General features: G+C 49.4%; 18 non-coding genes and 2 pseudogenes across 18 annotated transcripts; 15 read left to right on the forward strand and 5 right to left on the reverse strand.

Moving 5' to 3' along the window:
• Window positions 1-125: 125 nt before the first annotated feature.
• Window positions 126-244, forward strand: LOC130481225 (5S ribosomal RNA). Its single transcript, XR_008933426.1, has one exon. It is a non-coding gene; the product is annotated as a 5S ribosomal RNA (ribosomal RNA).
• A 661-nt stretch (window positions 245-905) lies between these two features.
• LOC130481226 (5S ribosomal RNA) lies at window positions 906-1,024 on the forward strand. Its single transcript, XR_008933427.1, has one exon. It is a non-coding gene; the product is annotated as a 5S ribosomal RNA (ribosomal RNA).
• A 1,148-nt stretch (window positions 1,025-2,172) lies between these two features.
• On the forward strand, window positions 2,173-2,291 carry LOC130481227 (5S ribosomal RNA). The gene has a single exon (XR_008933428.1). It is a non-coding gene; the product is annotated as a 5S ribosomal RNA (ribosomal RNA).
• Window positions 2,292-3,589: 1,298 nt separating this feature from the next.
• LOC130481228 (5S ribosomal RNA) lies at window positions 3,590-3,708 on the forward strand. Its single transcript, XR_008933429.1, has one exon. It is a non-coding gene; the product is annotated as a 5S ribosomal RNA (ribosomal RNA).
• Window positions 3,709-6,510: 2,802 nt separating this feature from the next.
• LOC130481290 (5S ribosomal RNA) lies at window positions 6,511-6,629 on the forward strand. The gene has a single exon (XR_008933475.1). It is a non-coding gene; the product is annotated as a 5S ribosomal RNA (ribosomal RNA).
• A 1,386-nt stretch (window positions 6,630-8,015) lies between these two features.
• Window positions 8,016-8,124, forward strand: LOC130481294 (5S ribosomal RNA; annotated as a pseudogene).
• Window positions 8,125-8,583: 459 nt separating this feature from the next.
• LOC130481229 (5S ribosomal RNA) lies at window positions 8,584-8,702 on the forward strand. Its single transcript, XR_008933430.1, has one exon. It is a non-coding gene; the product is annotated as a 5S ribosomal RNA (ribosomal RNA).
• A 661-nt stretch (window positions 8,703-9,363) lies between these two features.
• LOC130481231 (5S ribosomal RNA) lies at window positions 9,364-9,482 on the forward strand. Its single transcript, XR_008933432.1, has one exon. It is a non-coding gene; the product is annotated as a 5S ribosomal RNA (ribosomal RNA).
• Window positions 9,483-10,630: 1,148 nt separating this feature from the next.
• On the forward strand, window positions 10,631-10,749 carry LOC130481232 (5S ribosomal RNA). The gene has a single exon (XR_008933433.1). It is a non-coding gene; the product is annotated as a 5S ribosomal RNA (ribosomal RNA).
• Window positions 10,750-11,772: 1,023 nt separating this feature from the next.
• Window positions 11,773-11,881, forward strand: LOC130481295 (5S ribosomal RNA; annotated as a pseudogene).
• Window positions 11,882-12,340: 459 nt separating this feature from the next.
• Window positions 12,341-12,459, forward strand: LOC130481233 (5S ribosomal RNA). Its single transcript, XR_008933434.1, has one exon. It is a non-coding gene; the product is annotated as a 5S ribosomal RNA (ribosomal RNA).
• Window positions 12,460-13,558: 1,099 nt separating this feature from the next.
• Window positions 13,559-13,677, reverse strand: LOC130481234 (5S ribosomal RNA). The gene has a single exon (XR_008933435.1). It is a non-coding gene; the product is annotated as a 5S ribosomal RNA (ribosomal RNA).
• A 459-nt stretch (window positions 13,678-14,136) lies between these two features.
• On the reverse strand, window positions 14,137-14,255 carry LOC130481236 (5S ribosomal RNA). Its single transcript, XR_008933436.1, has one exon. It is a non-coding gene; the product is annotated as a 5S ribosomal RNA (ribosomal RNA).
• A 459-nt stretch (window positions 14,256-14,714) lies between these two features.
• LOC130481237 (5S ribosomal RNA) lies at window positions 14,715-14,833 on the reverse strand. The gene has a single exon (XR_008933437.1). It is a non-coding gene; the product is annotated as a 5S ribosomal RNA (ribosomal RNA).
• A 657-nt stretch (window positions 14,834-15,490) lies between these two features.
• Window positions 15,491-15,609, reverse strand: LOC130481238 (5S ribosomal RNA). The gene has a single exon (XR_008933438.1). It is a non-coding gene; the product is annotated as a 5S ribosomal RNA (ribosomal RNA).
• Window positions 15,610-16,068: 459 nt separating this feature from the next.
• On the reverse strand, window positions 16,069-16,187 carry LOC130481239 (5S ribosomal RNA). Its single transcript, XR_008933439.1, has one exon. It is a non-coding gene; the product is annotated as a 5S ribosomal RNA (ribosomal RNA).
• Window positions 16,188-17,095: 908 nt separating this feature from the next.
• LOC130481240 (5S ribosomal RNA) lies at window positions 17,096-17,214 on the forward strand. Its single transcript, XR_008933440.1, has one exon. It is a non-coding gene; the product is annotated as a 5S ribosomal RNA (ribosomal RNA).
• Window positions 17,215-17,615: 401 nt separating this feature from the next.
• On the forward strand, window positions 17,616-17,734 carry LOC130481289 (5S ribosomal RNA). Its single transcript, XR_008933474.1, has one exon. It is a non-coding gene; the product is annotated as a 5S ribosomal RNA (ribosomal RNA).
• A 566-nt stretch (window positions 17,735-18,300) lies between these two features.
• On the forward strand, window positions 18,301-18,419 carry LOC130481288 (5S ribosomal RNA). The gene has a single exon (XR_008933473.1). It is a non-coding gene; the product is annotated as a 5S ribosomal RNA (ribosomal RNA).
• Window positions 18,420-19,265: 846 nt separating this feature from the next.
• On the forward strand, window positions 19,266-19,384 carry LOC130481241 (5S ribosomal RNA). The gene has a single exon (XR_008933441.1). It is a non-coding gene; the product is annotated as a 5S ribosomal RNA (ribosomal RNA).
• Window positions 19,385-22,771: the final 3,387 nt, after the last annotated feature.

Consider the following 22,771-nt stretch of genomic DNA (forward strand, 5'->3'; position numbering starts at 1 on the left):
GATTCCTGAAAATACCGCATGCTGAAAGGGTCTGCAGATGTGGCACAGGATGCCCTGACTCCTTGTCTCACATTCTCCTGGACCACGGCAGCACGTTGAAGTGAGACACAATAGCCATCCCTGGGGCCTACGGCCATACTACCCTGAACACGCCCGATCTCGTCTGATCTCGGAAGCTAAGCAGGGTCAGGCCTGGTTAGTACTTGGATGGGAGACCGCCTGGGAATACCGGGTGCTGTAGGCTTTTTGCCCTGATGGAGACGCTGTGCCGCCTCTCCCAAGATTCTTACTGAAAGATACCTGCTGGACTGATCGTCCCGGGTGGTCAGTTAAGATTTAAAAGAAAATAGCCCAATTAGGTATTGACCTGGCTTCTATATCTCTGCCAATAAAAATCCGGCAAACTTGGCCACTGCCTTTTTCTCCCCTGTCCTCTCCAGGCAAGCGATGGGAGGTTTACTGCTACCGGTGGTAGGAGTGCTTTTCCAAGGTGGTAGCGGAGCTGCTGACACGAACAATGCTTCCTTGCACTGCCAAACCCTGCCCCCCAAAGCGATTGTGGGGAGACGACTGAAGTAACTGCCCCAGGTGGCGTGGAAGTGAAAAGAATTGCCACCGGTGGCAAGAAGAGAAGAATGTGTGGGTGTGAAAGCAAGCGTGTGCTTTCTTGGTGGTAGCGGACATGCCCTGTTTGGGGGGTCAGGAATGGTTGTGCATGGGGGGGTTGCCAGGGACCTTGGAGGCTAACCTGAGAGCTCCGTGGAAGGGTGGCGGCTGCTGGCCATGTGTCCTGAAAGCTTAGGATCACGTGGTCTCCTGAAAGCTTAGGATCACGTGGTCTCCTGGGGGCTGGACCCCAGAGGGGCGGCAGCACGTTGAAGTGAGGCTCAGGAGCCATCCCTGGGGCCTACGGCCATACTACCCTGAACACGCCCGATCTCGTCTGATCTCGGAAGCTAAGCAGGGTCAGGCCTGGTTAGTACTTGGATGGGAGACCGCCTGGGAATACCGGGTGCTGTAGGCTTTTTGCCCTGATGGAGGTGCTGTGCCGCCTCCTCTCTCTCTCCTGCTTCCTGGCAGCATCAGGCACTGTGCCGGCATTATCGGCTGGGAGGGAAAACATGACACACGCAAAACATTCCTTTAATACGCAGGAGAATAAACTCTTCTAAGATTCTTATTGGAATATACCCGCTGGACTGAGTGTCCCGAGTGTTCAGTTAAGATTTAAAAGAAAATAGCCCAATTAGGTATTGACCTGGCTTCTATATTTTTTCTGTTTCAAGAAACAGTTATTTATTTGGAGCAGCTGTGACCCAGAGGCCCTAATGGGCAGAAATCTCTGAGTCCCGATTGTACTGAGGGAGAGATATTTATGGTATCCAAATTCAAGATATGACAACCCATCAAATTCAGGGTAAAGGTGATAGCACTACAGACATAGAGGCAGCAGTAAAGTAACAGTTGCACCCAGTTCTTCTTATGGTTTACTGTAACCCTCCGTGACTCTTGCCCGAATTACTACAGACATAGACACACAGAGATATCCTGACCAGCAACAAGCTATTCCCTTGCTGTCCTAATACATTTCAATACATTTACAGAAAGGAAAAGAGATTATTACAAATTGCTAAATCAGTGGATCTTCCATAGTCAGGGGAAGTCTACCTTGCTGTCTCACTGCCAATAAAAATCCAGCAAAGCTTGGCCGCTGCCTTTTTCTCCCCCGTCCTCTCCAGGCAGGCGATGGGAGGTTTGCTGCTACTGGCGGTAGGAGTGTTTTCCCAAGGTGGTAGCGGAGCTGCTGACACGAACAATGCTTCCTTGCGCTGCCAAACCCTGCCCCCCAAAGCGATTGTGGGCAGACGACTGAATTAACTGCCCCAGGCAGCGTGGAAGTGAAAAGAATTGCCACCGGTGGCAAGAAGAGAAAAATGTGTGACTGCGAAAGCAAGCGTGTGCCTTCTTGGTGGTAGCGGACATGTCCTGTTTGGGGGGGGCAGGAATGCTTGTGTATGGGGGGGTTGCCTTGGAGGTTAACCTGAGCGCTCCGTGAAAGGGTGGCGGCTGCTGGCCATGTGTCCTGAAAGCTTAGGATCACGTGGTCTCCTGGGGGCCGGACGCCAGACGAACGACAGCACGTTGAAGTGAGGCACAGGAGCCATCCCTAGGGCCTACGGCCATACTACCCTGAACACGCCCGATCTCGTCTGATCTCGGAAGCTAAGCAGGGTCAGGCCTGGTTAGTACTTGGATGGGAGACCGCCTGGGAATACCGGGTGCTGTAGGCTTTTGGCCCTGATGGAGGCGCTGTGCCGCCTCCTCTCTCTCTCCTGCTTCCTGGCAGCATCAGGCACTGTGCCGGCATTATCGGCTGGGAGGGAAAACATGACACACGCAAAACATTCCTTTAATACGCAGGAGAATAAACTCTTCTAAGATTCTTATTGGAATATACCCGCTGGACTGAGTGTCCCGAGTGTTCAGTTAAGATTTAAATGAAAATAGCCCAATTAATTATTGACCTGGATTCCATATCTCTACCCAGTGAGAGCTATATCTTAAATCTAATAAAACAGAGATTAATCGATCACGAGCCCCAGAGCAAATTCCCCTCCATTCCGCCAATCTGCTCGCCCCAACATTTTGGAATTCCACCAAACTTCAGCCTAAATTATTGGGAACATCTTGACAATCCCAAGCTTAGGAAAGCTTTTATGCAAGCCAGGACAAACACACCACCCTCAGCGACCCGATGTGGCAGATTCCTGAAAATATCTCGCGCTGAAAGGGTCTGCAGATCGGGCGCCGGATTCCCTGTGACTCCTTCTCCTATATCCTCCTGGAGTGTCACCTATATGACACCGCAAGAGAAAAACTCATAAAACCCTCAGCCTCGAACTTTGCCCCAAACAAAAAGTAAATACTTTATAATCTACTAGCAGATCGGGATCCTGAGATCACCGGAAACGTGGCTAGATTCCTGCTGATAGCTGCTACTCAAAGGGAAAACAGTCAGAAGACAGACTATAACGCCAAGGAGTGAACTACATCTCAATTTTTAACCCGATTTCACTCCTTGTCTTTTAAAATTGTATTTTCAAAACTGTATTATGCCATTAAAGGTATTTGTATTGTATTGTGTTGTGTTGTATTGCATTCCATCGCCCTCTACACACCCAGTCTGCTGGAAACGCTCACCGCCACTTAGCAAGACGGCAAACCCTGACCGTTACCTTTTTCTCCCTGGGCAATGCGCTGGCCACAAAACCTGGGCCACGTGTTCAGGCCTCTCCAGGCAGACCACAAGAGGCCGTCCGGAGGCGACCCATGCTTAAGCATCCTTGGGGTGGAAGGGAAAGATAGCATCAGACACCTGATGCATTCTTTGGCTCTTTGGCTCGTTTCTTACTTCCTTTCACCCCTGGCCTCTTACTTCTGCGAAGACCCCAAAAGGTTTACCTGGTACTGCCGTTCTAAATTGGAGCCGCGCATCAAACCTGAAAGCTTAGGAGCACATGGTCTCCTGGGGGCCAGACGCCAGAGGGGCGGCAGCACGTTGAAGTGAGGCACAATAGCCATTCCCGGGGCCTACGGCCATACTACCCTGAACACGCCCGATCTCGTCTGATCTCGGAAGCTAAGCAGGGTCAGGCCTGGTTAGTACTTGGATGGGAGACCGCCTGGGAATACCGGGTGCTGTAGGCTTTTTGCCCTGCTGGAGCCGCTGTGGCGCCCCCTCGCTCTCTCTCCTGCTTCCTGGCAGCATCAGGCGCTGTGCCGGCCCTTAACGGAGCATCATCGGCGGGGAGGGAAAACATGACACGCGCAAAGCATTCCTTGGCCCTTTACACACCCAGGCTGCTGCAAAGACTCACAGCCACTTAGAAAGACGGCAAAGCCTGGCTCTGCCTTTTTCTCCCCCGGCCTCTCCAGGCAGGCGACGGGAGGCCCTCCGGGGCCGGGCTGAAAAGTCCTTGGGAAAGATAGCATTGGACACCTGAAGCATTGTTTCACCCTTTCTCTCCTTTCTTAGTTGATTTCAACCCTGGCCTCTGACTCCAGCGGAGACCCCAAAAGGTATACCTGGTCCTGCACATCTCTGGTGGATCTGCACAACAACCCGGTGAAGTAGGTTAGGCTGAGTGTATATGAGACCGCCCAAGCTAGCCACCCAGCTGGCTTCCATGGCAAAGTGAAGATTCAAACGGTCAATCCAAACGCTAGGCGCACACTCCAGCCAAACCCTGCCCCCCAAAGCAATTGCGGAGAGACTACGGAAGTAACCACCCGAGGAGGCGTGGAAGTGAAAAGAATTGCCATCGGTACTGAGTAGAGAAGAATGCGTGAGTGTGAAAGCAAGCGTGTACATTAAACCGCTCATTGATCGCCTACGCTCAGGCAAAGCCCCAGGTCCTGATCTAATTCCCTACGAACTTTTTAAAGTCAACAGCGAATGGTGGGCCAACATTCTTGCTCCTGTATTTACACAAATTAATGCATCAGGAGCTATTCCAAAATCTTGGAGACATACTATTATCGTCCCAATCTTTAAAAAAGGTCAGCGCTCTGACCCAAGCTGTTATCGTCCAATCAGCCTTTTGTCTTGCTTAGGCAAATTGTATTCCTCCTACTTATTAAAGAGGCTGTTGGACTGGGTTGAGAGTAATGACATCCTTGGCTGGGAACAGATTGGCTTTAGAAGGGGTTGGTCTGTCATGGACCACTGTTTAGTGCTCTCCCATCTAGCCGAGAAATATTCCTCCCCCCGAAATGGCACCCTTTATGCGGGTTTTATGGATCTTAAGGGAGCTTTTGATACCATCCCGAGGGAGAGGCTATGGTTGAAACTATCACATTCTACTATGGATAGGAGGTTACTATGGCTTATTCAGCAATTTCATACTGACCTCACAGCTCAGGTTCGCTGTGGCAACCAAGGAGAACTAACTGAGCCTTTTGAACTGGTCAAGGGAGTTAGACAAGGTTGCCTCCTTGCTCCTCTCTTGTTTAGTCTATACCTGAATGATATGGCAACCAATTTCTCAGAGTTTTGCCACCCCCCAAAGCTTGCAGGCCATTCCACCCCGATTCTACTCTATGCTGACGATGCAGTTCTCCTGTCCCGCACAAGAATTGGTTTGAAAAGATCTTTGCAGACTTTTTCTGAGTACTGCTCTAGGGAAGGTCTTAAAATAAACCATCATAAATCTAAGATCATGATCTTCACTAAGAGGAGAAAAATGCCTCTTTTTCACTGGGTATTAGATGGCTTTGAGGTTGACCAAGTCAAGGAGTTTGTTTACCTTGGCATTCTGTTTTCCCATAACCTAAATTGGAATGCCCATCAAAAAGTAGTGTCCAACAAAATTAAACCTGGGGTTGGTGCTACTGTCAATTTTTTTCACACCAAAAGTGGCAAATATATTGCAGGGGCTATTCAGGTTTTTAACCTGAAAATTACCCCAATTATCCTCTTTGGTGTTGCCATCTGGATTACAGTCATCAATGAATCTATAGATCGTCCACTGCTTCAGTTCTTACGAAAACTCCTAAATGCCCCTCGATGTGTTGCTGGCGTTACTCTTCGTTCCGAGTTTGGCCAAATGTCACTTGAAGCTAGGGCGTGGTTGGCCGCCTTTAAACTACACCTTAAACTGGGCTTTAGCACTGAGGGGTTCCTAGCTTCTCTGAAGCATGACCCTTTCAAATCCTCATGGCAAAAAAATCTTAGATGAGAAACTGGCGTTGCTGGGCTTCTCGCAGGAAAACTGAAGCTTTTCCCAAAATTAAAAAGCGCATTAAAGAGCTCGATTATAACAGCACTACTTTTCGTGCTCGTCGCGTCTGTTCATCCCAGTTCTTCGGAATACCCCCTCCACGTGGTCTGCCTGCCTATACATATTATCTGACAACTCCTCGTCTCTGTAGAGCTTTTTGCTTGGCTAGATTGAATACTAACCCTTCTATGGTAATGCAGGGCAGAATTCTGAATATACCATACTCAGACAGGATCTGCCCTTGCTCTTCTGGCTCTATTGACACATTAGCCCATGCCCTTTTGGAATGCCGCTTTTACGAGGAACTTCGATCGCACTATATTTCCCCCCTTTTAATATACAAATCCAATGCCTCTGTGACTGACATAATGCCTTTTTTACTAAGCGACAGGGACCCCAAGGCTACATTTTCGGTGGCAAGATTTGTTTCAGTCCTTATATCTCTCCAACACTAGATATATGCTGCTCAAGATCAATTGATCAAGGAGCTTCTAAGGGATAAAAGGAAAGGAAAGGAAAGCAAGCGTGTGCCTTCTTGGTGGTACCGGACATGTCCTGTTTGGGGTGGGCAGGAATGCGTGGGGGGGTTGCCAGGGGCCTTGGAGCTTAACCTGAGCGCTCCGTGGAAGGGTGGTGGCTGCTGGCCATGTGTCCTGAAAGCTTAGGATCACGTGGTCTCCTGGGGGCCGGACGCCAGACGAACGACAGCACGTTGAAGTGAGGCACGGGAACCTACGGCCCTACTACCCTGAACACGCCCGATCTCGTCTGATCTCGGAAGCTAAGCAGGGTCAGGCCTGGTTAGTACTTGGATGGGAGACCGCCTGGGAATACCGGGTGCTGTAGGCTTTTTGCCCTGATGGAGGCACTATGCTGCCTCCTCGCTCCCTCCTTCGCTCTCTCTCCTGCTTCCTGGCAGCATCAGGCACGGTGCCGGCATCATCGGCGGGGAGGGAAAACATGACAAGCGCAAAACATTCCTTTAATACGCAGGAGAATAAACTCTTCTAAGATTCTTATTGGAAGATACCAGCTGGACTGATCGTTCCGAGTGGTCAGTTAAAATTTAAAAGAAAATAGCCCAATTAGGTATTGACCTGGATTCTCTATCTCTATCCAGTGAGAGCTATATCTTAAATCTAATAAAACAAAGATTAATCGATCACGAGCTGCTCGCCCCAACATTTTGGAATTCCACCAAACTTCAGCCTAAATTATTGGGAACATCTTGACAATCCCAAGCTCAGGAAAGCTTTTATGCAAGACAGGACTAACACACTACCCTCGGCGACCCGACGGGGCAGATTCCTGAAAATACCTCGCGCTGAAAGGGTATGCTGATGGGGCGCAGGATGCCCTGACTCCTTGTCCTACATTCTCCTGGACTGCAAAAGAAAAACTCATAAAACCCTCAGTCTCGAACTTTGCCCCAAACAAAAAGAAAATGCTTTATAATCTACTAGCAGATCGGGATCCTGAGATCACAGGAAATGTGGCTAGATTCCTGCTGATAGCTGCTACCCAAAGGAGACTCAGTCAGAAGACAGACTATAATGCCGGGGAATAAACTACATCCCAATTTTTAACCCGATTTTACTCCTTGTATTTTAAAACTGTACTATGCCATTAAAGTTATTTCTATTGTATTGTATTGTGTTGCATTGCATTCCTTGGCCCTTTACACACCCAGTCTGCTGGAAAGGCTCACGGCCAGTTAGAAAGACGGCAAACCTTGGCCGTTACCTTTTTCTCCCTGGGCAATGAGCTGGCCACAAAACCTGGGCCATGTGTTCAGGCCTCTCCAGGGGTGACCCGGGCTTAAGAGTCCTTGGGGTGGAAGGGAAAGGTAGCATTTCACCCCTGGCCTCTTACTTCAGCAAAGACCCCAAAATGTTTACCTGGAGCTGCACAACAATCCTGTGAAGTAGGTTAGGCTGAGTCTATGCGAGACCGCCCAAGCTAGCCAGCCAGCCGGCTTCCTTGCCAGAGCGATTGTGGGGAGAAGACGGAAGTAACTGCCCCAGGCGGCGTGGAAGTGAAAAGAATTGCCACCAGTGGTGAGAAGAGAAGAATGTGTGAGTGCAAAAGCAAGCGTGTGCCTTCTTGGTGGTACCGGACATGCCCTGTTGGGGGCGGGGGCAGGAATGGTTGTGTATGGGGGGGTTACCAGGGGCCTTGGAGGCTAAGCAGAGGGACGGCAGCACGTTGAAGTGAGGCACAGGAGCCACCCCTGGGGCCTATGGCCATACTACCCTGAACATGCCTGATCTCGGAAGCTAAGCAGGGTCAGGCCTGGTTAGTACTTGGATGGGAGACCGCCTGGGAATACCGGGTGCTGTAGGCTTTTTGCCCTGATGGAGGCGCTGTGCCGCCTCCTCGCTTGCTCCCTCTTCTGCTGCTTCCTCCCCGCATCTGGCACTGTAACTGAGCATCACTGGCAGGGAGGGAAAACATGAATGGTGCAGGATCATAGTATGTTGGTTTAAAATCTGTTGATTTTTAATCACTGTCTCATGGATAGAAGCTATCATTTCCTCAAGATTGCGAAGGGGGGAAAAGCGAAGCCCCATTAGGTATTCAACTGGATTCTCTATCTCTATCCAGTGACAATCCCAAGCTCAGGAACGCTTTTATGCAAGCCAGGACTAACATACTACCCTCGGCGACCCTGCATGGCAGATTCCTGAAAATACCGCATGCTGAAAGGGTCTGCAGATGTGGCACAGGATGCCCTGACTCCTTGTCTCACATTCTCCTGGACCACGGCAGCACGTTGAAGTGAGACACAATAGCCATCCCTGGGGCCTACGGCCATACTACCCTGAACACGCCCGATCTCGTCTGATCTCGGAAGCTAAGCAGGGTCAGGCCTGGTTAGTACTTGGATGGGAGACCGCCTGGGAATACCGGGTGCTGTAGGCTTTTTGCCCTGATGGAGACGCTGTGCCGCCTCTCCCAAGATTCTTACTGAAAGATACCTGCTGGACTGATCGTCCCGGGTGGTCAGTTAAGATTTAAAAGAAAATAGCCCAATTAGGTATTGACCTGGCTTCTATATCTCTGCCAATAAAAATCCGGCAAACTTGGCCACTGCCTTTTTCTCCCCTGTCCTCTCCAGGCAAGCGATGGGAGGTTTACTGCTACCGGTGGTAGGAGTGCTTTTCCAAGGTGGTAGCGGAGCTGCTGACACGAACAATGCTTCCTTGCACTGCCAAACCCTGCCCCCCAAAGCGATTGTGGGGAGACGACTGAAGTAACTGCCCCAGGTGGCGTGGAAGTGAAAAGAATTGCCACCGGTGGCAAGAAGAGAAGAATGTGTGGGTGTGAAAGCAAGCGTGTGCTTTCTTGGTGGTAGCGGACATGCCCTGTTTGGGGGGTCAGGAATGGTTGTGCATGGGGGGGTTGCCAGGGACCTTGGAGGCTAACCTGAGAGCTCCGTGGAAGGGTGGCGGCTGCTGGCCATGTGTCCTGAAAGCTTAGGATCACGTGGTCTCCTGAAAGCTTAGGATCACGTGGTCTCCTGGGGGCTGGACCCCAGAGGGGCGGCAGCACGTTGAAGTGAGGCTCAGGAGCCATCCCTGGGGCCTACGGCCATACTACCCTGAACACGCCCGATCTCGTCTGATCTCGGAAGCTAAGCAGGGTCAGGCCTGGTTAGTACTTGGATGGGAGACCGCCTGGGAATACCGGGTGCTGTAGGCTTTTTGCCCTGATGGAGGTGCTGTGCCGCCTCCTCTCTCTCTCCTGCTTCCTGGCAGCATCAGGCACTGTGCCGGCATTATCGGCTGGGAGGGAAAACATGACACACGCAAAACATTCCTTTAATACGCAGGAGAATAAACTCTTCTAAGATTCTTATTGGAATATACCCGCTGGACTGAGTGTCCCGAGTGTTCAGTTAAGATTTAAAAGAAAATAGCCCAATTAGGTATTGACCTGGCTTCTATATTTTTTCTGTTTCAAGAAACAGTTATTTATTTGGAGCAGCTGTGACCCAGAGGCCCTAATGGGCAGAAATCTCTGAGTCCCGATTGTACTGAGGGAGAGATATTTATGGTATCCAAATTCAAGATATGACAACCCATCAAATTCAGGGTAAAGGTGATAGCACTACAGACATAGAGGCAGCAGTAAAGTAACAGTTGCACCCAGTTCTTCTTATGGTTTACTGTAACCCTCCGTGACTCTTGCCCGAATTACTACAGACATAGACACACAGAGATATCCTGACCAGCAACAAGCTATTCCCTTGCTGTCCTAATACATTTCAATACATTTACAGAAAGGAAAAGAGATTATTACAAATTGCTAAATCAGTGGATCTTCCATAGTCAGGGGAAGTCTACCTTGCTGTCTCACTGCCAATAAAAATCCAGCAAAGCTTGGCCGCTGCCTTTTTCTCCCCCGTCCTCTCCAGGCAGGCGATGGGAGGTTTGCTGCTACTGGCGGTAGGAGTGTTTTCCCAAGGTGGTAGCGGAGCTGCTGACACGAACAATGCTTCCTTGCGCTGCCAAACCCTGCCCCCCAAAGCGATTGTGGGCAGACGACTGAATTAACTGCCCCAGGCAGCGTGGAAGTGAAAAGAATTGCCACCGGTGGCAAGAAGAGAAAAATGTGTGACTGCGAAAGCAAGCGTGTGCCTTCTTGGTGGTAGCGGACATGTCCTGTTTGGGGGGGGCAGGAATGCTTGTGTATGGGGGGGTTGCCTTGGAGGTTAACCTGAGCGCTCCGTGAAAGGGTGGCGGCTGCTGGCCATGTGTCCTGAAAGCTTAGGATCACGTGGTCTCCTGGGGGCCGGACGCCAGACGAACGACAGCACGTTGAAGTGAGGCACAGGAGCCATCCCTAGGGCCTACGGCCATACTACCCTGAACACGCCCGATCTCGTCTGATCTCGGAAGCTAAGCAGGGTCAGGCCTGGTTAGTACTTGGATGGGAGACCGCCTGGGAATACCGGGTGCTGTAGGCTTTTTGCCCTGATGGAGGCGCTGTGCCACCTCCTCGCTTGCTCCCTCTTCTGCTGCTTCCTCACAGGATCATAATATGTTGGTTTAAAATCTGTTGATTTTTAATCACTGTTTCATGGATAGGGTATGCTGATGGGGCGCAGGATGCCCTGACTCCTTGTCCTACATTCTCCTGGACTGCAAAAGAAAAACTCATAAAACCCTCAGTCTCGAACTTTGCCCCAAACAAAAAGAAAATGCTTTATAATCTACTAGCAGATCGGGATCCTGAGATCACAGGAAATGTGGCTAGATTCCTGCTGATAGCTGCTACCCAAAGGAAACTCAGTCAGAAGACAGACTATAATGCCGGGGAATAAACTACATCCCAATTTTTAACCCGATTTAACTCCTTGTATTTTAAAACTGTACTATGCCATTAAAGTTATTTCTATTGTATCGTATTCTGTTGCATTGCATTCCTTGGCCCTTTACACACCCAGTCTGCTGGAAAGACTCACGGCCAGTTAGAAAGACGACAAACCTTGGCCGTTACCTTTTTCTCCCTGGGCAATGCGCTGGCCACAAAACCTGGGCCATGTGTTCAGGCCTCTCCAGGGGTGACCCGGGCTTAAGAGTCCTTGGGGTGGAAGGGAAAGGTAGCATTTCACCCCTGGCCTCTTACTTCAGCAAAGACCCCAAAAGGTTTACCTGGAGCTGCACAACAATCCTGTGAAGTAGGTTAGGCTGAGTCTATGCGAGACCGCCCAAGCTAGCCAGCCAGCCGGCTTCCTTGCCAGAGCGATTGTGGGGAGAAGACGGAAGTAACTGCCCCAGGCGGCGTGGAAGTGAAAAGAATTGCCACCAGTGGTGAGAAGAGAAGAATGTGTGAGTGCAAAAGCAAGCGTGTGCCTTCTTGGTGGTACCGGACATGCCCTGTTGGGGGGGGGCAGGAATGGTTGTGTATGGGGGGGTTACCAGGGGCCTTGGAGGCTAAGCAGAGGGACGGCAGCACGTTGAAGTGAGGCACAGGAGCCACCCCTGGGGCCTATGGCCATACTACCCTGAACATGCCTGATCTCGGAAGCTAAGCAGGGTCAGGCCTGGTTAGTACTTGGATGGGAGACCGCCTGGGAATACCGGGTGCTGTAGGCTTTTTGCCCTGATGGAGGCGCTGTGCCGCCTCCTCGCTTGCTCCCTCTTCTGCTGCTTCCTCCCCGCATCTGGCACTGTAACGGAGCATCACTGGCAGGGAGGGAAAACATGAATCGTGCAGGATCATAATATGTTGGTTTAAAATCTGTTGATTTTTAATCACTGTCTCATGGATAGAAGCTATCATTTCCTCAAGATTGCGAAGGGGGGAAAAGCGAAGCCCCATTAGGTATTCAACTGGATTCTCTATCTCTATCCAGTGACAATCCCAAGCTCAGGAACGCTTTTATGCAAGCCAGGACTAACATACTACCCTCGGCGACCCTGCATGGCAGATTCCTGAAAATACCGCATGCTGAAAGGGTCTGCAGATGTGGCACAGGATGCCCTGACTCCTTGTCTCACATTCTCCTGGACCACGGCAGCACGTTGAAGTGAGGCACAATAGCCATCCCTGGGGCCTACGGCCATACTACCCTGAACACGCCCGATCTCGTCTGATCTCGGAAGCTAAGCAGGGTCAGGCCTGGTTAGTACTTGGATGGGAGACCGCCTGGGAATACCGGGTGCTGTAGGCTTTTTGCCCTGATGGAGGCGCTTTTGATGTAATTTATTCATGAATTTCCATGTACAATTTTTTATTATAGAGGCATCTTGCCCCATGGCTTGCTTTATTGAATTGAATTGAATGTGAATTTTGAATCACAATTGTGGTAAGACCGTTAACTTTATTATTATTATTTATCACAATATATTGCATTTGTAATTGATATTAAATGGATACTATATATCATTTACAGAGGCACATATGCCCTTTAACATCTTTGAAGAAATAAATGTGAATGTTGACTCATTGACACACAACTGAAGAAGCTGTTATCAAGCGAAACGATCACCAATCTAGAAGTGTTGTCTTGTTATTTGTTATTTGCTGTTGTGGAAGAATTTGTTGTTATTATTATTTTTTGTTGGAAGTGTATGGTGAAACAACCTAATTTATGTTCATTGATGAATGGTCTTACCTGTTCATAGTTTTTTGTATGGTTATAATACAAACTCTTGGACGCTTCCACATGAATGTTTGCATGTTATAAATAATTTCACACAGTAAACTGTTAATTAAAAAGAGCCCACGTGCTGTTGTTTTTTGCTATAGCCCTCCTTCTCGGGGCCGCCCCCCCAGGAATCCACGTGAGTGTGCACTTAGCGTCCGGAACGATCATTTGAATCCCCACTTTGCCATGGAAGCCAGCTGGGTGGCTAGCTTGGGCTGTCTCACATACACTCAGCCTAACCTACTTCACAGGGTTGTTGTGCAGATCCACCGGAGAAGTGCAGGACCAGGTAAAACACTTGGGGTCTGCGTTGGAGACAGAGACCAGAGTTTAAACAACTAAGAAAGGAGAGAAAGGGTGAAAGAATGCTTCAGTTGTCCAATGCTATCTTTCTCAAGGACGCTTAAGACGGGCCCCGGATTGCCTCCTGTCGCCTGCCTGGAGAGGCCTCGGGAGAAAAAGGCAGCAGCCATGTTTTGCCAGCTTTTTATTGTCATGTTTTCTCTCCTCGCCCATGATGCTCCGTTAAGTCCCGGCACAGTGCCTGACGCTGCGAGGAAGCAGGAGAGAGAGAGCAAAGGAGTAAGTGAGGAGGTGGCACAGCGCCTCCATCAGGGCAAAAAGCCTACAGCACCCGGTATTCCCAGGCGGTCTCCCATCCAAGTACTAACCAGGCCTGACCCTGCTTAGCTTCCGAGATCAGACGAGATCGGGCGTGTTCAGGGTAGTATGGCCGTAGGCCCCAGGGATGGCTATTGTGCCTCACTTCAACGTGCTGCCGTGGTCCAGGAGAATGTGAGACAAGGAGTCAGGGCATCCTGTGCCACATCTGCAGACCCTTTCAGCATGCGGTATTTTCAGGAATCTGCCATGCAGGGTCGCCGAGGGTAGTATGTTAGTCCTGGCTTGCATAAAAGCGTTCCTGAGCTTGGGATTGTCACTGGATAGAGATAGAGAATCCAGTTGAATACCTAATGGGGCTTCGCTTTTCCCCCCTTCGCAATCTTGAGGAAATGATAGCTTCTATCCATGAGACAGTGATTAAAAATCAACAGATTTTAAACCAACATATTATGATCCTACACGATTCATGTTTTCCCTCCCTGCCAGTGATGCTCCGTTACAGTGCCAGATGCGGGGAGGAAGCAGCAGAAGAGGGAGCAAGCGAGGAGGCGGCACAGCGCCTCCATCAGGGCAAAAAGCCTACAGCACCCGGTATTCCCAGGCGGTCTCCCATCCAAGTACTAACCAGGCCTGACCCTGCTTAGCTTCCGAGATCAGACGAGATCGGGCGTGTTCAGGGTAGTATGGCCGTAGGCCCCAGGGATGGCTATTGTGCCTCACTTCAACGTGCTGCCGTGGTCCAGGAGAATGTGAGACAAGGAGTCAGGGCATCCTGTGCCACATCTGCAGACCCTTTCAGCATGCGGTATTTTCAGGAATCTGCCATGCAGGGTCGCCGAGGGTAGTATGTTAGTCCTGGCTTGCATAAAAGCGTTCCTGAGCTTGGGATTGTCACTGGATAGAGATAGAGAATCCAGTTGAATACCTAATGGGGCTTCGCTTTTCCCCCCTTCGCAATCTTGAGGAAATGATAGCTTCTATCCATGAGACAGTGATTAAAAATCAACAGATTTTAAACCAACATATTATGATCCTACACGATTCATGTTTTCCCTCCCTGCCAGTGATGCTCCGTTACAGTGCCAGATGCGGGGAGGAAGCAGCAGAAGAGGGAGCAAGCGAGGAGGCGGCACAGCGCCTCCATCAGGGCAAAAAGCCTACAGCACCCGGTATTCCCAGGCGGTCTCCCATCCAAGTACTAACCAGGCCTGACCCTGCTTAGCTTCCGAGATCAGACGAGATCGGGCGTGTTCAGGGTAGTATGGCCGTAGGCCCTAGGAATGGCTCCCGTGCCTCACTTCAACCTGCTGCCCTCCCTCTGGCAGAACAATAACCTATGCTGAAAAGTTTGGCTATAGTAAAAAAAGACAGCACGTGGGCTCTTTTTAACTAACAGTTTACTGTGTGAAATTATTTATAACATGCAAACATTCTTGTGGAAGCGTCCAAGAGTTTGTATTATAACCATACAAAAAACTATGAACAGGTAAGACCATTCATCAATGAACATAAATTAGGTTGTTTCACCATACACTTCCAACAAAAAATAATAATAACAACAAATTCTTCCACAACAGCAAATAACAAATAACAAGACGACACCTCTAGATTGGTGATCGTTTCGCTTGATAACAGCTTCTTCAGTTGTGTGTCAATGAGTCAACATTCGCATTTATTTCTTCAAAGATGTTAAAGGGCATATGTGCCTCTGTAAATGATACATAGTATCCATTTAATATCAATTACAAATGCAATATATTGTGATAAATAATAATAATAAAGTTAACGGTCTTACCACAATTGTGATTCAAAATTCACATTCAATTCAATTCAATAAAGCAAGCCATGGGGCAAGATGCCTCTATAATAAAAAATTGTACATGGAAATTCATGAATAAATTACATCAAAAGCGCCTCCATCAGGGCAAAAAGCCTACAGCACCCGGTATTCCCAGGCGGTCTCCCATCCAAGTACTAACCAGGCCTGACCCTGCTTAGCTTCCGAGATCAGACGAGATCGGGCGTGTTCAGGGTAGTATGGCCGTAGGCCCCAGCGATGGCTATTGTGCCTCACTTCAACGTGCTGCCGTGGTCCAGGAGAATGTGAGACAAGGAGTCAGGGCATCCTGTGCCACATCTGCAGACCCTTTCAGCATGCGGTATTTTCAGGAATCTGCCATGCAGGGTCGCCGAGGGTAGTATGTTAGTCCTGGCTTGCATAAAAGCGTTCCTGAGCTTGGGATTGTCACTGGATAGAGATAGAGAATCCAGTTGAATACCTAATGGGGCTTCGCTTTTCCCCCCTTCGCAATCTTGAGGAAATGATAGCTTCTATCCATGAGACAGTGATTAAAAATCAACAGATTTTAAACCAACATATTATGATCCTGCACGATTCATGTTTTCCCTCCCTGCCAGTGATGCTCCGTTACAGTGCCAGATGCGGGGAGGAAGCAGCAGAAGAGGGAGCAAGCGAGGAGGCGGCACAGCGCCTCCATCAGGGCAAAAAGCCTACAGCACCCGGTATTCCCAGGCGGTCTCCCATCCAAGTACTAACCAGGCCTGACCCTGCTTAGCTTCCGAGATCAGACGAGATCGGGCGTGTTCAGGGTAGTATGGCCGTAGGCCCTAGGAATGGCTCCCGTGCCTCACTTCAACCTGCTGCCCTCCCTCTGGCAGAACAATAACCTATGCTGAAAAGTTTGGCTATAGTAAAAAACGACAGCACGTGGGCTCTTTTCAACTAACAGTTTACTGTGTGAAATTATTTATAACATGCAAACATTCATGTGGAAGCGTCCAAGAGTTTGTATTATAACCATACAAAAAACTATGAACAGGTAAGACCATTCATCAATGAACATAAATTAGGTTGTTTCACCATACACTTCCAACAAAAATAATAATAACAACAAATTCTTCCACAACAGCAAATAACAAATAACAAGACGACACCTCTAGATTGGTGATCGTTTTGCTTGATAACAGCTTCTTCAGTTGTGTGTCAATGAGTCAACATTCGCATTTATTTCTTCAAAGATGTTAAAGGGCATATGTGCCTCTGTAAATGATATATAGTATCCATTTAATATCAATTACAAATGCAATATATTGTGATAAATAATAATAATAAAGTTAACGGTCTTACCACAATTGTGATTCAAAATTCACATTCAATTCAATTCAATAAAGCAAGCCATGGGGCAAGATGCCTCTATAATAAAAAATTGTATACATGGAAATTCATGAATAAATTACATCAAAAGCCTCCAGTGCTCACTCACTTTTTCTCTCTCCTGTTCCCATGCAGCAACAGGCAGCTGAAATGTTCTTTTGCCCTTTGTCTCGTTTCTTACATCCTTTTAGCCCTGGCCTCTTATTCCAGCGGAGACCCCCAAATGTTTACCTGGTACTGCCATTTCTCCGTTTGGAGCCGCACAACAATCTTGAAAACTTAGGATCACATGGTTTCCTGGGGGCCGGATGCCAGAGGGAGGGCAGCACATTGAAGTGAGGCACGGGAGCCATCCCTGGGGCCTACGGCCATACTACCCTGAACACGCCCGATCTCGTCTGATCTCGGAAGCTAAGCAGGGTCAGGCCTGGTTAGTACTTGGATGGGAGACCGCCTGGGAATACCGGGTGCTGTAGGCTTTTTGCCCTCATGGAGGCGATGTGGCGCTCACTCACTTTTTCTCTCTCCTGTTTCCTCGCAGCAACAGGCACCTGAAAGGTCCTTTTGCCCTTTGTCTCATAAGAACATAAGAAAGGCCCTGCTGGAGCAGACCAAGGCCCATCAAGTCCAGCAGTCTGTTCACACAGTGGTCGACCAGGTGCCTCTAGCAAGCCACTAACAAGACGAGTGCAGCAGCACCATCCGTCTCGTTTCTTAGATCCTTTCAACCCTGTCCTCTTACTCCAGCGAACACCCAAAAGGTTTACCTGGTACTGCCGTTCTAAATTGGAGCCGCGCAGCAATCCTGAAAGCTTAGGATCACGTGATTTCCTGGGGGCCGGCCACCACGTTGAAGTGAGGAACAGGCGCCATCCCTGGGGCCTACGGCCATACTACCCTGAACACGCCTGATCTCGTCTGATCTCGGAGGCTAAGCAGGGTCAGGCCTGGTTAGTACTTGGATGGGAGACCGCCTGGGAATACCGGGTGCTGTAGGCTTTTGGCCCTGATGGAGGCGCTGTGCCGCCTCTTCCAAGATTCTTACTGAAAGATACCTGCTGGACTGATCGTCCCGGGTGGTCAGTTAAGATTTAAAAGAAAATAGCCCAATTAGGTATTGACCTGGCTTCTATATCTCTGCCAATAAAAATCCGGCAAAGCTTGGCTGCTGCCTTTTTCTCCCCCGTCCTCTCCAGGCAGGCGAAGAATGCTTCCTTGCGCTGCCAAACCCTGCCCCCCAAAGCGATTGTGGGGAGACGACGGAAGTATCCTCCCGAGGCGGCGTGGAAGTGAAAAGAATTGCCACCGGTGGTGAGAAGAGAAGAATGTGTGAGTGCAAAAGCAAGTGTGTGCCTTCTTGGTGGTAACAGACATGTCATGTTGGGGAGGGCAGGAATGGTTGTGTAAGGGGGGTTGCCAGGGGCCTTGGAGGCTAATCTGAGCACTCTGTGGAAGGCTGGCGACTCCTGGCCATGTGTGAAAGCTTAGGATCACATGGTTTTCTGGGGGCCGGACGCCAGAGGGACGGCAGCACGTTGAAGTGAGGCACAGGAGCCATTCCTAGGGCCTACGGCCATACTACCCTGAACACGCCCGATCTCGTCTGATCTCGGAAGCTAAGCAGGGTCAGGCCTGGTTAGTACTTGGATGGGAGACCGCCTGGGAATACCGGGTGCTCTAGGCTTTTTGCCCTGATGGAGGCGCTGTAGCACTCACTCCTTCTTCTGCCTTTTTCTCCCCCGGCCTCTCCAGGCAGGTGACGGGAGGCCATCCGGGGCCGGTCTTAAGCGTCCTTGGGAAAGATAGCATCGGACACCTGAAGCATTCTTTCACCCTTTCTCTCCTTTCTTAGTTGCTTTCAACCCTGGCCTCTCACTCCAGCAGAGATCCCAAGCGGTTTACCTGGTCCTGCACGTCTCTGGTGGATCTGCACAACAACCCTGTGAAGTAGGTTAGGCTGAGTGCATGTGAGACCTCCCAAGCTAGCCACCCAGCCGGCTTCCATGGCAGAATAGGAATTCAAACGGTCATTCCAGATGCTAGGCGCACACTCAAGACAATGTGGCAGTGGAAAGGCTCTCCACGGCTTAGAAAGGTGGCCACTATTTGCTGCCACCGGCGGAAGGAATGTTTTTCCAAGGTGGTAGCGGAGCTGCTGATACGAAGAATGCTTCCTTGGCCTGCCAAACCCTGTCCCCCAAAGCAATTGTGGGGAGATGACTGAAGTAACCACCCATAGCGGCATGGAAGTGAAAAGAATTACCAGCGGTGGAGAGAAGAGAAGAATGTGTGAGTGCGAAAACAAGCGTGTGCCTTCTTGGTGGTACCAGACGTGCCCTGTTTGGGGGGAGTAGGAATGGTTGTGTATGGGGGGGTTGCCAGGGACCTTGGAGGCTAACCTGAGAGCTCCGTGGAAGGGTGGCGGCTCCTGGCCATGTGTCCTGAAAGCTTAGGATCACATGGTTTCCTGGGGGCCGGATGCCAGAGGGACGGCAGCACGTTGAAGTGAGGCACAGGAGTCATCCCTAGGGCCTACGGCCATACTACCCTGAACACGCCCGATCTCGTCTGATCTCGGAAGCTAAGCAGGGTCAGGCCTGGTTAGTACTTGGATGGGAGACCGCCTGGGAATACCGGGTGCTGTAGGCTTTTTTCCCTGCTGGAGCCGCTGTGCCGCCTCCTCGCTCGCTCTCCTGCTTCCTGGCAGCATCAGGCACTGTGCCGGGCCTTAACGGAGCATCATCAGTGGGGAGGGAAAACATGACAAGCGCAAAGCATTCCTTTAATATGCAGGAGAATAAACTCTTCTACGATTCTTATTGGAAGATACCCGCTGGACTGAGTGTCCCGAGTGGTCAGTTAAGATTTAAAAGAAAATAGCCCAATTAGGTATTGACCTGGATTCTCTATATCTATCCAGTGAAAGCTATATCTTAAATCTAATAAAACAAAGATTAATCAATCACGAGCTCCAAAGCAACTTCCCGTCCATTCCGCCTATCTGCTCGCTCCCGCATTTTTGAATTCCACCAAACTTCAGCCTAAATTATTTGGAACATTTTGCCAATCCCAAGCTCAGGAAAGCTTTTATGCAAGCCAGGAATAACACACTACCCTCGGCGACCCGATGTGGCAGATTCCTGAATATACCTCGCGCTGAAAGGGTCTGCAGATGGGGCGCAGGATGCCCTGTGATTCCTCCTACATTCTCCTGGACTGTCACCTATATGACACCGCATATGTTTGGGGGGGGGCAGGAATGGTTGTGTATGGGGGGGGGTTGCCAGGGGCCTTGGAGGCTAACCTGAGTGCTCCGTGGAAGTCTGGCGGCTGCTGGCCTAGTGTCCTGAAAGCTTAGGATCACGTGGTTTCCTGAAGGCCAGCCACCAGAGGGACAGCAGCACGCTGCCTTTTTCTCCCTGGCACTGCGCTGGCCACAAAAGCTGGGCGCTGTGCTCCGGGCCTCTCCACGCAGACCATGGCGACCATGGCGACAACATCCTTGGGGAAGAAGGGAAAGCTAGCATCGGACACCTGGGTCATTTACGCATGGTCACTGTAGCCTCCTTACTCCCTGTTTCAGCCAGGAGCAAAGTAACCTGGGTTGGGGGAAACTGTTTGCATTGGCTGGAATGATCGGGGACGCAACTGTGTGCTAATGGAAGCATGAATACAGAAAAGCAGTCTCCCAAGTTCAAATCAAGTCCCACCCCTTTAAATGCTGCTTTGTAATTGGCTTACCTTGCAAGAAAAGCTTTCCTTCCCCCCCAGACCCAACTGCCGCATAAAAAAGCATGTTAAGAACAAAAAACAAAAAACGGAGCAATCTGAAAAAGGGGGGGGAGAAATCCAAGCCTCGTTTTACAAAAAGCTTTTCTTTTGCTCAGAAAGAGCTCTGAGGCAGCAGGAAGCACTTGAATCCATGCCTCTTTATACACTGCTTCGTGATTGGCTGTGAGAGAAGCCAATCTTCTGTGCTTCCCCTGTTTGGCTTTCTTCATGCTGCCTTGAAGATGGGTTTGGAAAAGGGTGGGGTGAAGCTCAACCCGAGAAAGTTGTACGCTCACTCAGTGATTCTGGAATGAACCAGGAGGAACAGTTTAAATCGGGCCAGAAGAGGAATGGGGAAAGCCGGGTTCATTTTGCGTTGAAACAGGGTTGAGCCAACAAGGAATGAGGTAATGTGCATTCAGAAAAATTTGATCCTGGCTGAAACAGGGAATAAAGGAGTCTACAGGGACCATGTGTAAATGACCCTGAAGCGTTTTTTTAACCTTTTCTCTCATTTCTTAGTTCCTTTTAACCCAGGTCTCTTACTTACTTGACCTGGCGTTGGGGTTAAACAGTGAAGTAGCCAAGTTTGCAGATGACACCCAATTATTTAGGGTGGTTAAAACAAAACCGGACTGTGAAGAGCTCCAGAAGGATCTCTGCATACTGGAAAAATGGGCATTAAAATGGCAAATGAGATTCAATGTGAGTAAGTGTTAAGTGATGCATATTGGGACAAAAATTCTCAACTTCACATATACACTAATGGGATCTGTGCTGGCAACGACAGACCAAGAAAGTGATCTTGGCGTGGTAGTGGATAGCTCAATGAAGATGTCAACCCAGTGTGCAGCTGCTGTAAAAAAGGCAAATTCCATGCTGGCTATAATTAGGTGAGGAATAGAGAATAAAACTGCTGATATCATACTGCCCTTGTACAAATCTATGGTGAGACCACATTTGGAATACTGTGTACAGTTCTGGTCACCTCACCTAAAAAAGGATATTACAGAGCTTGAGAAGGTGCAGAAAAGAGCAACCAAAATGATTAGGGGACTAGAGCAACTGTCCTATGGGGAGCAGTTAAGACTCTTAGGGCTGTTTAGCTTGGAAAGAAGGCGGCTGAGGGGAGACATGATAGAGGTCTATAAAATTATGCATGGTTTGGAGAGAGTGGACAGGGAGAAGTTTTTCTCCCTCTCCCATAATACTAGAACACGGGGTCATCTGCTAAAGCTGGAGGGTGAGAGATTCAAAACAGATAAAAGGAAGTATTTTTTTCACACAACGCATAGTTAAATTGTGGAACTCTCTGCCCCAGGATGTGGTGATGGCTGCCAGCTTGGAGGGCTTTAAGAGGGGAGTGGACATATTCATGGAGGAGAGGGGTATTCATGGCTGTTAGTTAGAATGGATCCTAGTCATGCTGCATACCTATTCTCTCTAGTATCAGAGGAGCATGCCTATTATTTTGGGTGCGGTGGAACACAGGCAGGATGGTGCTGCTTCAGTCGTCTTGCTTGTGGCTTCCTAGAGGCACCTGGTTGGCCACTGTGTGAACAGACTGCTGGACTTGATGGGCCTTGGTCTGATCCAGCAGGGCCTTTCTTATGTTCCAGCGGAGACCACAAGAGGTTTACCTCTTTTTGCCATTCTCCATTGCATCTGTGCCACAACCCTGTGAAGTAGGTTAAGCTGAGTGTATGTGTTGACAAACAAAGACAATGTACCTTGGGCAAATGCCTTTCTTCTGTGCCTGGCACAAGTTGTTAGGGCCTGCATAGTCCTCTCCCCCCCCCCCAAAAAAAAATACAGGGCTGGTTCCAAGAGTTCTTTTGTTTTCAAGCCGTAGCAAAGGACTTCAAAATGGAATCTTCTACTTGTTTCCTGGGCTCTGGCAATTCCACACAATATAGTCTACACCTGGATGTTGGGATGTGAGGGAAGAGAAGATTTTCAAAGGTTCTTGGATTAGCCAGGAAATTTCAGTCTTGTAGGTCCTATCCTATTAGCACTAGTGAAAGGCATCCTTAGCTAGTGGCCTCAACCAAATGAAGGGGAAGTGGGTTTTGATTGTGTGAGTGACCGACAGTGGATGCATTCTTGGCCTCTTGTGTGCGTGAAGATTTCTAGCTAGGAATTAAACAAGTAGAACCTCAGAAAGAATGGAGATGGTCAAGATAGGCTGACCAAAACTTTGAAAGATGCAGCCAATGTTTTGTCTCTCACCACATTCCCTTCCTCTGCCTTCCCTGTTCCCGTCCA

Source organism: Euleptes europaea, chromosome 7, assembly GCF_029931775.1.
Source record: "Euleptes europaea isolate rEulEur1 chromosome 7, rEulEur1.hap1, whole genome shotgun sequence".
Classification (NCBI taxonomy): Eukaryota; Metazoa; Chordata; class Lepidosauria; order Squamata; family Sphaerodactylidae; genus Euleptes; species Euleptes europaea.